The following is a 16342-nucleotide window of genomic DNA, read 5'->3' as shown; positions in this document are numbered from 1 at the left end:
TAGAATTCCTTCCCAGGATATCTTGAGAAATTTGTATTTTTCCAAATTACCAGAAAAAAATCAGTTAAAACAGGTAAATGGGAAATGTGTTGCAGTTCTCCTGTGACAATTAAAACAATCAACATAGAGACATTAATACATCAAAGGAATCCACTGACGTCAAGTTGCAAGCTAACCTGTGGAAGTGAAGGATAAGATTGACGTTTTCCAGAGCCAGGTCATGATAGGAGTGCAGAGGAGAGAATTGGTCATGATTGCTTGTAGCTGTTGCTGTGTTATAAATGTGTGCTCGTGGGCCTGTCTGCTGCTACTGGTGAATCACACTTACAAATAAACTAAATACAAATTTGTATGCATTGCGTGTGGTATACGAATCCTGTGAGTGGTATTCCAAGAAATATGTTTCCAAAGCATAATAGGCCTTTAAGATGGCAGTTTCAACACGTGATTCTGTGTAGTGCTGTTAACCTTCTTCATAGATCCAAATGCAGGTTATTTCGGGGATCAACAAACCTTTCCTCTGAAGGGCCAGATAGTAAATATTTTAGGCTTTGCAAGCCATATGGACTGTGTCACAACTATCAACTCTGCCGTTCCGTGTGCAAGCAGCCGCAGACTATACGTAAAATGAACAAGTGGGGCTGTGTTCCAATAAAACTTTTGTTTACCAAAGCAGACTGTGGGCTGGATTTGGCTTGCTATTGGAATGCTCCCCAATAATGCTCACTGACATTTGCCAGCATTTGAACATGTGTTACAGGCTATATAGTTCTTTGTAAATACTATTGAGTTTGTTTCTTATTTCTTTAACGTTTCTTTTAGGTATCTATAATAATGGGAAAAGGGTGTTTGGAAGGTTTTTTTTTTCCTAATAGCTCATAATTTGGGGAATTCTGGGGAACTTTCTGAAAATTTCAGTTTCTCCTTCCTGAACCCCAAAGCTTAATGGCTATAGAGACTTTGGAAGTCCCTGGAGAAGGAGATTTGCTGTGCCCTCGTGCTCCTCTGTACGTCTTGATTCAGTCAGCCTTTATCTTTCCTCAGCTTCCGTGATTGTCCTGGTTCCGTGGGCTCTGTGGTGTCCCCAAGCGCGTCAGACGTGTAGGACGTGTGACCTGCTTTTTGTCCCACTGGAGATTGGGAATCTTGGGAACTGGTTGACATCTCTTGCTGCTTTTCAATGCCTTGCCCACATATTCAAGTATCTGGAGTAGATTATTCTTCAAGCATCCTTGACATTATATGATTGGTTATAGCGATGTTATTTTAGAGCCACACAAGAGGACACTTGTAGTATCGTGGATGATTTGTGTATTGTTTTGGATTGGTATACTTTATGCTTTTCTACCATGCTCCTTTAGAACTTCTATTATTTTAAGAAGTAGTAAACAGGGAAGGGAGCTAAGACTACTACAAGAACTCATTTCAATTCTTAGGAATAGTCAGGATACAGTTTTAACTTACTGGTAATTAACACAGATTTTGACCGTCCTCTCCATTTTTGTGTTCTTAGGATTAAATCAGATAATGAAAGTGTGTAGTTAGCACAGCTCTAGAACTAAATGATAGCTGGCATTTTTACTAATGTTTTTAAAGCTTTTTTTGAGGGCTCTGCTTGGTCTTCATTTCAGCATGCAGGCTTTTCTCTAGTTGCGGCATGTGGGGGCTTTTCTGTAGTTGCAGCACTGGGGCATCTCTTATTGCAGAACACGAGCTCTAGAGCATTTGGGCTCAGTAATTAAGATGCGAGGGCTCTCTAGTTGCAGTGTGTGGGCTTATTGCCCACAACATATGGGAACTTGGTTCCCTGAGCAAAGATGGAGCCGTAGCCCCCTGCATTGCCACTGGATCACCAGAGAAGTGCCACCAGTTCTTAAAGATAGGAGATATTAACCTTGTTTCATGGCAAAGGAAATTGCAACAAACAGGGGTTAAGTGGTTTATGTACGATCACATTTAGTAGGTTGGAAAATTGGGTTTGACTCTTTCCTAAGTCTATGTTCTTGCTGTCATATGCTGCTTCATTTCAGTTAACAGTAATTCTGTAGCAAGATACACCATGGTTTATTTGGGTTGTGAGGCTGGGTGGATAGACAGGGAAAGTATGGGATGATGTCTTTTGTCTTTTTTTAAATTGAAATACAATTGACATATTTGTTTCAGGTGTACATTACAGTGATTCAATATTTGTGTATATTGCAAAATGATCACCACAATAAGTAACATCTATCACTATACAAGAGATGATGTCTTGAAAGGGCAAGGATCTGTAGTATTTGAAAGTCACAGCTTCTAGAAGCCAAGAATATAGTTATAATTAAAAAGTTGAGAAAACTTGCCCTGATTTTTTTCTCCTGTTGCTTAGCTGCTGTATTGACTGCCAAGAACATGTCTGATTTTAAGTACCTTTTATGCTTGCTTGTTACTCAGTCCCATCATATTACAACAACTTTTAAGAAACTATGCATGTTCTCGTAAATTGGATTAAAGAAAAATGTACTACTATGTTAAGCCTGCAGTTGGAGTTAGAACGTTTTTTTGGATTTCTCCTTTTCCCCTTCCTCGCGCTCACCCTCCACTTCACAGGAGTGTGCCTCTAACCTTTGTGGGTTGGATTTTCACAAGGCATGATTAGTTGCCAATAATTAAACGTCCATAGCTAAACAAGTAAATTGGCCAAGGTTTTGGAAAAAATTCAGTGAAAGTTTTGTGACAGGTTGTAGCACTTTGCTATATGCACATGGTGTCTGACTTAACGATGGTTCGACTTCACGATTTTGCAGTGTTAAGATGGTGCGAAAGTAATACGCATTCAGTGGAAAGTGTACTTTGAATTGTGAATTTTGATCTTTTCCTGGCCTAACGAACGACGTGAGACATGCAGTGCTGTCTCCTGAGGCTGGGCAGCGGTAGCTTCCAGTCAGCCACGTGATCACCAGGGTAAACAGCCAACACACAGGCATGCTGGTTGTCACTTTCCCTACGGTATTCAATAAAGTACATGAGAGATTCAGCATTTCATTCTAAAATAGCTTTGTGGGAAGTGACTTTGCCTGACTGTAAGCTGATGTAAGGGTTCTGAGCAGGTTTGAGATAGGCCGGGCTCATCTACCATGTCTGGTGGCTGCATGCATTTTCAGCTTAGGGCATTTCAACAATGGGTTTATTAGGATGTCATCACGGAAGTCAAAAGAGATCTGTATAGCTATTTATTTTATAGCACTGATTGTAATTGGCGCACACGCCTCTTTTTTGTTTGTGTTTATTTTTTAAAACGCTCTTGGGGTTTTGAACAAGACCTGTCAAGATCTGTCACGGTTGCTATTGGCATGGAAGGTATTGGTGCAGAGATGGGTCCTGAGGAGAACATTTGAAGAGTTAAGGATTTGGAATTTGCTTTCCACCGTTGCTCTCATTTTACTGACTTGTTCTTCTACATAGTACACCACAATTTTGACTTCAACCTATGGGTTATTTGAGAGCCTAATAATTTTAAAGCAAATATTAAACTATGCTTAATTTGAAGACTTGATTTTTATCTAGTAACTCTTGAGCACCAACTGTATGCTAGGTACCATGAGGAAAGGAAAGCTCAAATGAATAATATGTGATCCTTGCCTAGTTTTATTTATTTATTTATTTATTTTTTGAGATGAACGCAGTTCAAGGCAGAGGATTAAGTGCCAGGTCATATAGAGTGAGTCTTGTAGAATATAAATACAGAGGAATTAGAATGGAAAGATCTGGAAAATATGTCAATCATTAGGGAAGGCTTAAGCAAGGCAGGAGAGCCTCAACAGGGTCTTGAAGGAATTCCCTTCAGGAAAGGTGATAGGGCAAGGTTGGCAGGGAAATTAGAAGTACATCTGTAATTTTAAAAAAGCACTGTTTTAAAAAGAATCAGAAAAATATGCACCAGTATTTATTACATTTTTTTGCTTATCTAAAGCTCCTCCCCCAAAAGTACCTATAACTTGAAGACATGGCCGGCCCTAGAGACAAGCTGGCTCATTTGAACTGGCCACCTTCTAAAATGCAGTTAGTCTTCAGCAGACGTGAATGTAACTTCTTGGTGTGAATCTGCCAAATTTCCTTGGCCTGGGATCTTGGAAAATACCAAGGTTTCAACAGTTTGTTCTGAAACTCAAGGTTTGTGGATACTGCTTAACTGGAGTTTGTTTTTAAAGATGTCCACTCTAGAAATGGATTTTTACTCTTTAACGTCACTAAATGATTGCTGAAAATGTCAAGTTTCTGGTTGACCTTTCTATGGGGGGATATTTTTTTGTGTCTTATTTTTAGTATCTTATTTTTTTGTCCGTCTTATTTTTATATTCTCAATTCTCTCTTCAATTGGATTGTGAATTTAAACTGAAGTGAGGCAAGTTTTTTAAGTTATTTGTAAAACATTTCCCTTCAATTCCAAGGTTGATGTGATTTTACTTTCAAATAATTATTGAGGAATGCTGTATTTTGGATTTGTTTTCTGCTTAAATTTATTTACCTGAAAGTGTTCTTGGCAAAATGGTCCTTGAGATTAAAAAAAAAAAAAAATGCTGTTTTCTGAAAGGCATAAGTTTTTCACTGTTCTTTGAATGGGAAAGTTTGCTTCTAATAAAAATTTCCTCTTCCTTTGGCAAATATTGATGTTTTTGAAGTCTTCCTAAAGGAAAAGGGAGCTTGGGTGGCTTTTTGGTTTTTTTTTTGATAGTTATCTGGAGCCCCTTTCCCTTCCTCTGTGTGCTTCCAACCCCACCTTTGTTTTAGGAGTCTTTGAACTAGATCTCTCTACCACCGAAAATGGAGGTTGAAAATGGACCCAAATCAGGTTATTCTGGGTGGAAGCAAGAGAAACTGATTACTCTGGTACATGGGGCATCTCTCACAGCAGCCAGGGGTCTGGAGAGAGACTTTCATTCTGTACTTGTAGACAGCTTGAACCTTGTTTTTCCCAGGTACATAAAATAATTAATATATGCAAAACCATTGTTTTTGTTGGTTGGTTTGTTTTTGTAATGGCTAGAGTTCGTGGTGTATGGACTTTAAAGGAACTTGATTTTGAAGTTTACCAACTCAGATCCTACTGGCTTTTGTGTCATTTAGAAAAATATTTAAGATTCATGTGGACTCATGACCTCAGCCTACTACGTGTCTGTGTCGGACTCTTCTCCATCCTTGCTGCAATGGTAAATCAGCTGTGGCTGGTGGTCCCATTTGAAACGCTTGTCCAGTGTGCATTTCTTTAGCCTGCACGTTCACAACTGCAGACTGCTCTTCTGAATAGCTTAATTTTTCTTTCCCTCTGCAGCACTGGGCCGCTTGTGAGCATCACGCTGCCAGCGCAAGAGCTACTGGAGAGTTCTCTTTATTCCTGGAGACTCCAGGAGTGCCTCTCCCACCGCTAGGAGTGAGTGAACGGAGCCTTGGGGAAGAGCCCACTGCTGGAAGGACCGTGGGAGGAGATGCCTGGGAGCCAGCTCTAAGGTAGCCAAGCTTTTACCAGGAGCTCTCAGTGGCCTCATCAGGGCCGGCTGTAGAGCTGTTCTAACAATTCCTCTCTTTTATGACACGGGAAATTCTTAGCCATAATGATCAGTTGTTAGTTTGTATGAACCCAACATAAGAAAGTTAGGACCAAACCCAGTGGCTCTTTATCCTTGCATTACCTTGAAGCTAGGCATTTTTTTTTTTTTTTGGTGGCGCTGCTTGGTTATCTTTCAACTTTGCCAAGTTGTTCAGATACTACCATTTCCCTACATATAAAATGCTTCTGCCATTCTTTTCACCTTACAGGACTACTACTTTTCCCCCTTTCCTTCTAAGTAGACTATGTCTTTGAGCAGTTTTAGATTCATGGGAAAATTGAGTTCTCATAGACATTCCCGTTTCCATACACCCCTACCTCTCCCAGACTCTCAGTCTCCCCCAGAGAGTGGTCCGTTCATTACAGTAGGGGATCCTGCGTGGACACATATTATTACCCAGAGCCCATAGTTGTTGTTGTACATTCTATGGATTTGGACAAATGTATAATAATATAGATTCCCCTATTATAGACATTTTTCCTTTTAAGTAGAATTTTCCTACAGAAAAGTTTTACTGCCCTAAAAATCCTCTGTGCTCTGCTTATTAATCCCTCCACCCACCCACTCCCTGGCCACCACTGATTTTTTTAATTGTCTCCATACTCCTCTTTTTCCCAGAGCTATATTTTCATAATTTGCTTTCTTGGAGTACTTTGAAATCCATGTAAAGAAGTCTCACTCTCAAGATGAAGTGCTGTTAAGGCTCTGTTAAGCTATGGTGGTAACTCAAAAAACAGCTTACATAGGGTCTGTAAGATGTTTCTGTGAGCAGAGGCCTGAAGTGCTCAATGTTGGTGGGTGTGCTTCTGAACTAAAAGTTGTGTTTGCCTGGATATGGTTTACATCTTGTACACAGAGACAGAAGCGTGAGGTTTCTGCAGCCTCCTTAGGTTCGGAATTTTGGGGCAAGATCTCTAGTAGCTGTCAAGTGTTTTCTTTTTTGAGGAACATTCTAATATATTATTTTCAGGAACTGTATTTTTTTTACGTGAAAGTGTATTTTTATTTAATTTCAAAAAGTATAAAACAATATAAAGATAAAATTTCCTCCCTCTTTTTTCTTTTACCTATAGCTAATAATCTGGAACACACAATTTTTCATATACAAACTTTTCATAGGCACACAGATTGTGTATATTAATTAAAAATGGATGGAAGTGGCTACAATTTGGTTTTACAGCTTGCTTTTTCCTTCTACTTGATATGCTGTAGACATTTTTCCTTTTAAGCAGGATTTTCCCTTTTAGGAAGACTCTCAATGTAAGTAATGACTTCTTAGGGTTCTGTGTATGGCTGTAACATAATAACAACCAGTCGTCAAGTGAGGGGTTAGCCTATAAATTTAAAGGGGGATGTGGGTCGTGCAGGGGGATCTTTCACATTAGGGCAGGAACAAAAGCCTTGACTGTTGACATTGGACATTTAGTCATTGAGGATGTGAGTTTTTATCTTCCAGGCAGATGAGGCGCAGCTTGGGGCTGTTGCCGAGGTGTCAGTTATGTCAAGTTTTCATCTCCTGGATGCCTGGAAGGAACTTTGGCACTAGGCTGTGTTAATATGTTAGCATAGTTGTTAGTTCTGGCTACTGTCCTTGGAGCATTTTGAGATGTTTTCATGCCCATTTAAGGTGGCATGTGGTTGAATGAGTTTTAAGAGGAGGTAATGAAGAATAGGGATGGAATTAAGAGACTTGACTTTATTTTGCATATATATTTATTTGAGGGAGGAGGAGGAAATGATGGTGTTAGTTAATTGCTAGCCCTGTGATTCTTAATCATGAGACAGGGTTAAAATTACTCAGCTCAATAACTTCCTAGTGTAGTTGACAGCGAGAACCACCAGAAAAGGTTTTAGATATCAGGGGCCAGGAATGAATAATTGTATTGTGATTATTTTATAAAATACTTAGTTTTAGGAATATAATAATCAATGTTTATAAGATTTAAAAGGTACAAAAGAGTGAAAAATAAGTCCTCACTTCCCTCTGTCTCAGTATTCTTCCTAGAGACAAGCGTTGTTACCAAATTCTTATGTATTCTTTCAGAGATTTCAGGTATATATATCAACATATAATTTAAAGATTATTGCAGTTTCTTTCTTTTTTTTTAACCCAAGTGATAACAACATACACCGTTTTATTCTTTTTTCATTGAAATACCGTCTCTTGGAAGTTCTTAATATTAATGCTGCATTCTTTCCTAATGGAAGCCTAACATCCCATTTAGAGGTGGGCTGTAATTTACTTAACCAGTACCTTATTGATGACTATATAGATCATTTCCTATTTTATTATCATAAACCAGGCTGTAGGGAATAATCTTGTACATATATAATGTTAAACATGTTTGTGAACGTATCTGTAGGATCCATTTCTAACAGTGGAATTGCTGGGTCAAAGAATTATGTGCATTTTAATTTGGGTTGAAATTTATTGCCAAATTGCAAGTTCATAGAGCTTGCAAAGTTTTAGATTCCACCAGCAGTGGATGAGAACCCTGCTTCCTCATACCCATGCCAATCACAGTACAATTGTCAAACTGATAGGTTTTCTTCTTCACCAAATCAATAGGTGAAAAATGACATTTTAATGGAGCTTTAATTTGCATTTTTTCTTATTTTGATTGACACCAAGCATATTTTCATAAGTTTAAAGACCCTTTGTATTTCCTGTTCTGTTCCCTCTGTGTTAATTCCTTTGTCTGTTTTCTATTGGGTTATTGATCTTTTTATTATCAATTCACAGGAGCTCCTATTTTATTATCAGTTCACAGGAGCTCCTATACATGAACAAATTAGCACCCCATCCTTGTGATATTTATATTTGGTCATTTGTATAAAAATAATTATTTTGCTGTGTTTTGTTGTTGTTGTTGTTGTTGTTTTTTATTCGCTATGTCTGACTTTTTGTGACCCCGTGGACTTTAGCCTGCCAGGCTCCTCTGTCCGTGGGATTTCCCAGACAAGAATATTGGAGTGGGGCTTCCCAGGTGGTGCAGTGGTAAAGAATCCAGCTGCCAATGCAGGAGACACAAGAATACTGGAGTGGGTTGTCATTTCTTTCTCCAGGGGATTTTTCCCAACCAGGGATTGAACCTGTGTCTCCTGATTGGCAGGTGGATTCTTTACCATTGAGCCACCAGATTTTATATACTTAAATTAATCAATTTATTTAGCAGGTATTTATTGAATCCCTCTTATGCATTAAGCACTTGTTCCAGGCATTAGGTTATACAATAGTAAAGAAAATAGATCCCAATTCTTGCTACACGGAGCTTACATTATAGTGGAAGAGATAGTCAATAAAAGATGTTTAAAAATATTTATAGAGGGGATTCATTAGTGGTCCAGTGGTTAGGACTGGACACTGCCAGGGCCAGCTTTGATCCCTGGTCAGGGAACTAAGATCCCGCAAGTCATGTGGCACAGCCACCCCCACCCCGCCCCCAATATTTATAGAGATAAATATATAATCAGCCTTTTTTTGGCTTCAGGATTTTGTATCACAATTAAAAGACTGTTTCCATTCTTAGAGCTAAAGACATTTCATGGTTCCTTGCAGTATCATGTTCTTTTTTTTAGACTTAAATCTTTGATCCACCTGGAATGTTAGGTATGAATCTAACTCAGTTTTTCTCTAGGTGCTCTATTAATTAGGATAAGGCTGAGTTGCTGTAACCAAGGAACTGAACTATGCCATGGGTCAAAGAACAGAGAAGTTGATTTTTGTCCTCACTTAACAGTTCCAGTGTGAGCAAAGGAAGTCTGCAGAACCACCCATATCCACTGGTCACTGGGAGGCAGGTTCTGTCTGTCTTGTGGCTCTGTAGTTATCTGTATGGTCATAGCTGGGTTGCTACCATAGCTGGGTTCCTTCCGAGTGAAGGACGAAGGAGAAAGTCCGGGGCAAATGATCACATGTCACTTCTAATTCCATTGGTGAGAACTTAGTCCTGTGATCACATCTAGTTGTGAGGGAGGGTGGGGAATGCAATCTGTGCTGGTCAGCATGTGCCCAAGAAGCGAAGAAGGAATTTTAGTGGAAAATAAGCAGTCTCTGTCACATTGACTGGTCATTGCAATTTTACTGAATAGTCCCAAATTTTCTCTTTTGATTTCTTTTGTCTTATAAATTCCCATATACATTGTGGTTTATTTCTGGGATATCTGTTTAGTTTCACTGATCTCTCTACCTATGCATGTAGCAGGATCATACTGTTTTTCTTAAACTCTTGGAGCTTAATATGTTTCTTTTCCCTCTTTTGTAGAAGTAGTTCCATTTTACTGAATTTTCATATTTATTTTAAATTTCCTTCTATAGAATTTTAATTTTATAGAATTTTTCTATTTATCTATGTGTGTGGTTTTGAAAAAATAAGGACTTTAATCATATCTAGTCACCACTCTCTCCACCCTAAGAAGAAAACCTGTTAATATGATTATTGGGATTGTGCTAAATAAGTTTTGTGAGAGAAGGTCCATAGCTTTATGGTGTTAATTTTTCTTATTTGGTGATTAATGTTGCACAGTGTTTGGAAAATACTGATTTGGATTCTATAATCATTGTATATCCTTGACCCATGAAACATATGTAAAATTGAAGTAGGAGAGAGGAAGGACCAACTTATAAGATGTTGTTACTTTTATTTTAATACTTGATTTCTAATTATGACTTGGTAAGTGAAGCCTATTTCTCTATTAAAAATTAATAAACTTGGAATGTGAAAAAACAATATTCCCACTGAAGATAGAAAGTAGTTGACATTTCAGAAGATTATTGTATAAACTTGTTTGTAACACAAACCTGGGCAAATTTTTGCATATATATATATTTGATACTCAGTGTTGTTACTGCCTCTGAGAGTGGGTGTGTGTTAGTCTGCACCTTTGTTTAAATAATACACATTCCTCTTTTGTTTCTCCTATTTATCTTTTTATTATATGAAGTAAAACACAGATACAGATATCACACAAAGTATACATAGCTTAGTTAATTTTTGTAAGGTGAATATGTTTTGTGACCACCATGCAGATCAAGAGACAGAATATTAGCAGCCCCCTAGAGCTCCTTGGCGTGTCCCCCACGTGTCACTCTCTCTCTCCAGAGGCAACCAGCTTCCTGACTTCTATAGTAATTGCTTCATTGCCTTTCTGTGTGGTTTCATCACCTGCCTGTGCATATCTAGCTACTGCAGTTTAGCCTTGCATTTCTTTTTATGTTTTTGAAGTTTCCTAAATGGCAACCCACTCCAGTACTCTTGCCTAGAAAATCCCATGGACCGAGGATCCTGGTGCAGGCTACTGTCCACGGGGTCGCAAAGAGTCGGACACAACTGAGTGACTTCACTTTCTTTCTAAACCTTAGGTTACCCCTCCAGCCCTTTGCTTTCCTTATAGCTTATATGTTGAGAACCCAGCCATTTGACCTCTAATTTCCCACTGGCTGGGTGATGGCATTGTGTTTGTTGAATTCAACTTGTTCTTTTTCTTTTGGTAGAAAACGGTAATTTAGGTCCACAGTCTGGGCATCCAGAATGCTCACTGATGCTGGGTAGGTTGGTTTAATGGGCAGAGGATAACCATGTATATTTATTATATACTGTGTATATTTATTATATATATATCTATATAAATAAAATAGTCAATGAGTTCATGCTGATGCTTCCAATTCAAATTCAGTTTATATGGTTCTTATTTAACCTTTTCAGTATTATATCTCTAACTCCTTTGTTCCACCCAGAAAATTTAGGTTGTCCGGAACAGCCTGGAACAATAGCATTTGAATTGGCTATAGTTACACATTTGCTGCCTTCCACAGGATGCACACATATTGTCAACACTGCCCCAATCCTAACACTGTATCACTAGTGATGAGAACTGAAAGGCGATAGAAACAGTTCCTTTTTGATGTGCTATCCCCATTCTCTTCCCAGTTTTCAGGGGGAGGAATAGGGGATGTTTATAATTGTTGAAAATTGGGCAAATTTAAACACTGATTAGCTTTTAGATGATGTTTGGAGGAGAAAGACTTAATCCTGTTGGGTGAAATGTTGGTTTTATAGTCATGTTTAGAGAAAGTCCTTATCTGTTAGAGAATTTGTGGGTGAAATGATGTGACTTCTGGGATTCTTGTTAAAATACATCAGGAATAAAATGGGCAGAACACGGAAAATGAGATTGTTTGTTTTTGGAACTGGGAGGTCAAAATAGGGTTTATTATCCTTTTTCTTTATGTAACTTGAAATGCCTGTTATAAAAATTTTTTCTTTAATTTTAAATACAGTGAAAAGACGAGGACATATGATAGAAAAAGAAGGTGATAAGGAAGGAATAGTCAGGGAAGGGAAATATGAGTAAAGAAAGCATCCTCAGCTGGTGGTTTGGGCTGGCTCAGTGGTGGTGAAGCTGGGTAGCATCTTGAATGAGGAGAAGGGAAGCCCAAGAGATGTGATGCCTCAAGGGAAGCCGGCATCTAAGAGGAGAGAGGCAGAAGAAGAAGCTAACATCCAAGGAAACTGAGCAGGTCCAAACCAGAAACGTAAAGATAGCAGAGAGATGGAGCCTCCTAATCCCAACTAGGGAAGAACCCAGGGGGAGAAGGAGGTCATCAGCCCTGCCATGCTGCCCGGTGGACCAGAGATGCCACCCTCAGCATTCTCAGCATCACCCGAACTGCTGTGGGTCTGGGGGATTCCTTGGCCTCATCTCAGGTCAATCAAAGAAAAATCTTGCGGAGTGAGGTTTCCAAGTCTGAGTTTCGAGGAAGCTGGGAAGCTGCCTTGTTAATCTGAAGGATAAGGTGAAGTGTACAGAGTTAGAACCTTACCCGGAGGCGTTTGGTAATGGACTGAGTGGAGACAGCGAGGAGGTGCTGGGAGCTCTGTAGAGTGCTCTTTGTAGGAAGTTTTCTGCAAGGGGAGAAGGGGGTAGATTTGTAAGAGGACTTGGGACTGAGGGAGGTGGTGGTTGCTAAAATAGTTTGGCTTATAACAATGTAAGGGAGGTTTGCTTGTCACAGTGGAGATGTGAGTGGTTCTTCATGCACGAGGGTGACTGAACGGCGAGGCCAGGCATGCGGTCAGGGCCCACCAGCACCAGGGGGGTTACATTTTGGCAAGATCTAGAGTTTTGATGGTTCGGGGAGCTTGGAAATGGTCATCATGGATTAGATGTTCTATGTGTTAATATTTTGAATGACACACTGAAAGAGGAGAGATAACCAAGAGTACTTGAGAGGTCTTTCTGCTTCTCAAGTTCTCACTGGGCCTTTCTGTCCATCCCTGAGGAAGAAGGAAGGAGCGGGGCTTTTATGGCTGTCTTTGGCCCTTTGCTCTTGATCAGTGCTCCTCCCGCTCCTCTTCACATGCTCTCTCTTTCTTGTTTTCCTTTTCCTCGTATTCAGGTAACACTCATGTGTAGAACATCCCAGAGGGGTTGCCTGCCACGGGGTGGTGGTCTTCAGTTGTTTGCTTTGGGACTGACTGTTGGAGGGATTCCTCCATTTTCTGGATTTCCTAATGTGTGTCTTTGAAAGTTGTGGGGAGAGGACTGAGGTGAGTACCCTGTTCTTCCTGCTTTTCTCTGCCTCAGGGTCTTTGTTTTTCATAATAGGTTCGATTCATCATTTTTACCCTATAAACTTCCTACCTCTGTGTACTTGGGGGCATCCTCTATTTCCTGGATTTTATTTCTTCTCACTTAGTTGAGTGCGTTTATTTTTACTTGCCATTAATTTCTGATTTAGGTCCATTGAGTGTTTGGGGTTGTGTGGGTGGCTTTTGGTTATGCTGGTTTCCTAGTCTCTTTCCACGTGGCCCCAGAGCCTCTCCCTGTCTCGTTTCTCCTCCTCCTTGTTTTCTGTTATGGTTACTTCGCTGCTAACTTGTTCATCTTGTACACTGACCCTGTGTACACGGCTCATTTTCTTTCTCATGATCATATTTATACTTTTGATGGATATATTTAAATGAACAGCTGTGCATTTGTTGAGTCATACCACAATTATCTGATTCTGCTTTAGCTGCTCGACTGGCAAAAGCATATTTCAAGCTAAGTTGTGAGAGAATTCCATTAATCACATTCTCGCTGGGGGAGGGGAGAAGAGAATAGACCACTAAGGAAAGTCTTTTTAAAGATTAATGTTAATTAGTTGTTCCATTATTTTAGAATAGATTGATTTGGTTACTATTTAAAGTGTCACCTGAAGAAACTTTATAAAGATATAAATAACTATAAAGGTTTAATGATATCAGTCAGGCTAAATTCTCTGGAATTGTTGATGCGAGGATAAAGTTAGTAGCTGCTCTATTTAAACAGATAAGGGGCCTTTAAAAGAGTTTCTTTCTGTAAAGACTGGTGTTCTTGACTCAGCATTTGTTGAATTCATTGGCTCAGTATTTTGTTTCAAGCCTCCTGAACAGATAACATATGATACAGAAGATGTTACAACTTTCTTTTTCTTTAAATGTATTAATTGCTAATTGTAACCTCTGATTGAGTCTTTGGCTTCCATCAGCCAGATCTATTTTTCTCTTGACACTTCCTAAGGGTTCTTTCTGAAGGTTATTAATAGGCATGGAAGCATGGCTTTCCAAATAGTGTCAATAACTGTTAGAAGACGGGGGTGGGGTGGGGTGGGGAGGGGGGTGGGTGAAATATGTCAATTTCTGACTTGTAGGAGATGTATTTTCAAGCTCCAGAAGCTGTCTCCGAGGTCACTTGGGATGGCTCTGGGCAGATCAGCTGGTGTCTGCAACCAGAGAGCCAGGCAGTCCTGGCCAAATGGGCTAGTGTCCACCAGGGAGTCGTCTGGTATACCCGGAGTCTGCCAGCCATCTTTTTCTTTGGCTGCTGCTCTTGGATGACACCCTTGAAAACTGAAATCCAGGTTACAAATGATATCTTTTAATTTATCTCCAATACCTGGTTGGAGCTATATTCCAAAGAGGATGAGGGGCAGCCTCCTCCCCCAGTCACTTCCTTGCCAGGCTGTAAAAAAAAAAAAAAAAAAAAACCCCGTAAACCTCACTTTCCTCAACCAACCCAAAGTGTAGCATTGACTAAGAAGTTAAAATTAATGTGCTTTAATTCATATTGCGTGCCTGGTATGTGCCAGGCACAGGGATGTATAGCCATGCACCAGATAGAGTTCTTACTCTCACGCTGCTTGCATTTTGGTGTGTGGAATAAGGAGTGGGAGAGGGAGAGTCATAATAAAAACTAATAATCTAGTACATAAATGACAAATTGCACACAGCGCTAAATGCCGTGAAGAAGCTGGCAGCACACCAAAGGGGGTGAGGGTGGGGAGGTGTGAAGGAGGAATGGACTGGAGTGTGTAGGGGAGTGTGGATGAGAAGAGCTCTGGTCAGGCTGGATCTCCACAGAAGTATGCTCTAGTGCTTCCCATTTGAAAAACAAAAAGAGATATACCTCCCTGGTGCTGACATCTTAATTTCTCCCCACCCTTCAAATTATTACAGGTTAGTCCTATTGGCCTTAGAACTGGGACAATTGTGTCAGATGGCAGTGCCCAAGCCACCATTTGTCAGATGCCTGGAGGGATAGGAAGATCTGACTTTAAGGCTAAAGGGGAGACTGCAGGCAGTTAGAAATGTGGCAGGTGCTGAGAGGGCATCTAACTGAGGGCTTGGGGAGGAGATAAGATGTTAGCTGGACGTCACAGTGCCTCATCTAAGAGGAGGGGTGTGGGTGGGAGGGGGCGAATAACAGGTTCCTGTCTACCAGTAGGTTAAAAAAACAAAACCAAAAAACTCCCAGTTTGTAAACTGGAGAGAGAGAAGCCCTGAGCTGCCTAAGAGAATAAAACAAAACAGCTGGGAGATGATGGGTGCTTTCAGTTGAAACAAAGCAGGAGAGCCGTGGCTATTTGATACAGAGGGAATGAAGTAGAAAATGAAGGAGAGTTTCCATGTAGTCAGGCGCATTGAAATAAAACCAGGTCTTGAGATACCAGGAAGGTATGTGGTGGGTGATCAAAACATTGGTATCGGAAGCTTAGCTTAGTTATTATCTGTGTATCTGGTAGGGGTGTAACAAAGTCAGTTCCGTCCTGTATACAATTAAAATAAACCTACTGGGGATTCTTCAGTTCTACATGGTAGCTTAACTTAAACTGCTCATTTATTTTCATTCAATTAAGCCTCATTTCCCCACCCCTCACCCTTTTTTTTTTTTTTAATATTAGTCTTTTCCTGTCCATTCCAAACCATGTCTTGGGTCCATCTGTCACAGCTGGAATGTTTGGAGTGTAACTCTTTCAGTCAAAGTGCTTTCTTTCCTGAAATCATCTGTAATTATTTCCTCTGACCACAAGATGAACTGATCCAGGGGCTGGGTTTCAGTTCTGTAGTACTTGTCCAAGAAGCTATTTGTATTCATCTATCTTGAAAGATCAAATTACATGCTAATATTCTGAAAGTAACACCCCACCAGAAACCCTCCCGCAGCAGTGAAGTCTATATAAAACCAAGTACTGGCAACTTGCGCATTGCCAGTTCAGACAGAGTGTGGTGTTAAAAATATTTACCAGGTCATTTGTGAACTGGAGAAAAGACCCTGACTTAACTTATATGGTATGATGGCTTTGGTTTAGCCTTTCTTTGCATCTATAACTGACAGCCCCTCTCTCCCCACCCTTTCCAAAGGCCCAGGTAGTGTGGAGCAAGCTGCCCTTGGGTTCTCTCTCTGCTTGCTGAGCAGAGAAGGGACATCACTATTGTCACATAATGGCTGAGTTT

General features: G+C 40.0%; 1 protein-coding gene across 2 annotated transcripts in view; it reads left to right on the top strand.

Moving 5' to 3' along the window:
* Window positions 1–16342, top strand: part of ACVR1 (activin A receptor type 1) — a 131148-nt gene that overhangs the window by 52144 nt on the left and 62662 nt on the right. The window contains exon 2 of one of the 2 annotated variants that reach the window (XM_070357307.1): window positions 5309–5484. The exons of the other annotated variant lie outside the window; for it this stretch is intronic. The gene's annotated coding sequence lies outside the window, so the exon portion shown is untranslated. The remainder of the gene's footprint in view (window positions 1–5308; window positions 5485–16342) is intronic. 2 annotated transcript variants of the gene reach the window in all.

The sequence above is a fragment of the Bos mutus genome, chromosome 2 (genome assembly GCF_027580195.1).
Source record: "Bos mutus isolate GX-2022 chromosome 2, NWIPB_WYAK_1.1, whole genome shotgun sequence".
Classification (NCBI taxonomy): Eukaryota; Metazoa; Chordata; class Mammalia; order Artiodactyla; family Bovidae; genus Bos; species Bos mutus.
This window is presented reverse-complemented; position numbering and strand designations above follow the sequence as displayed.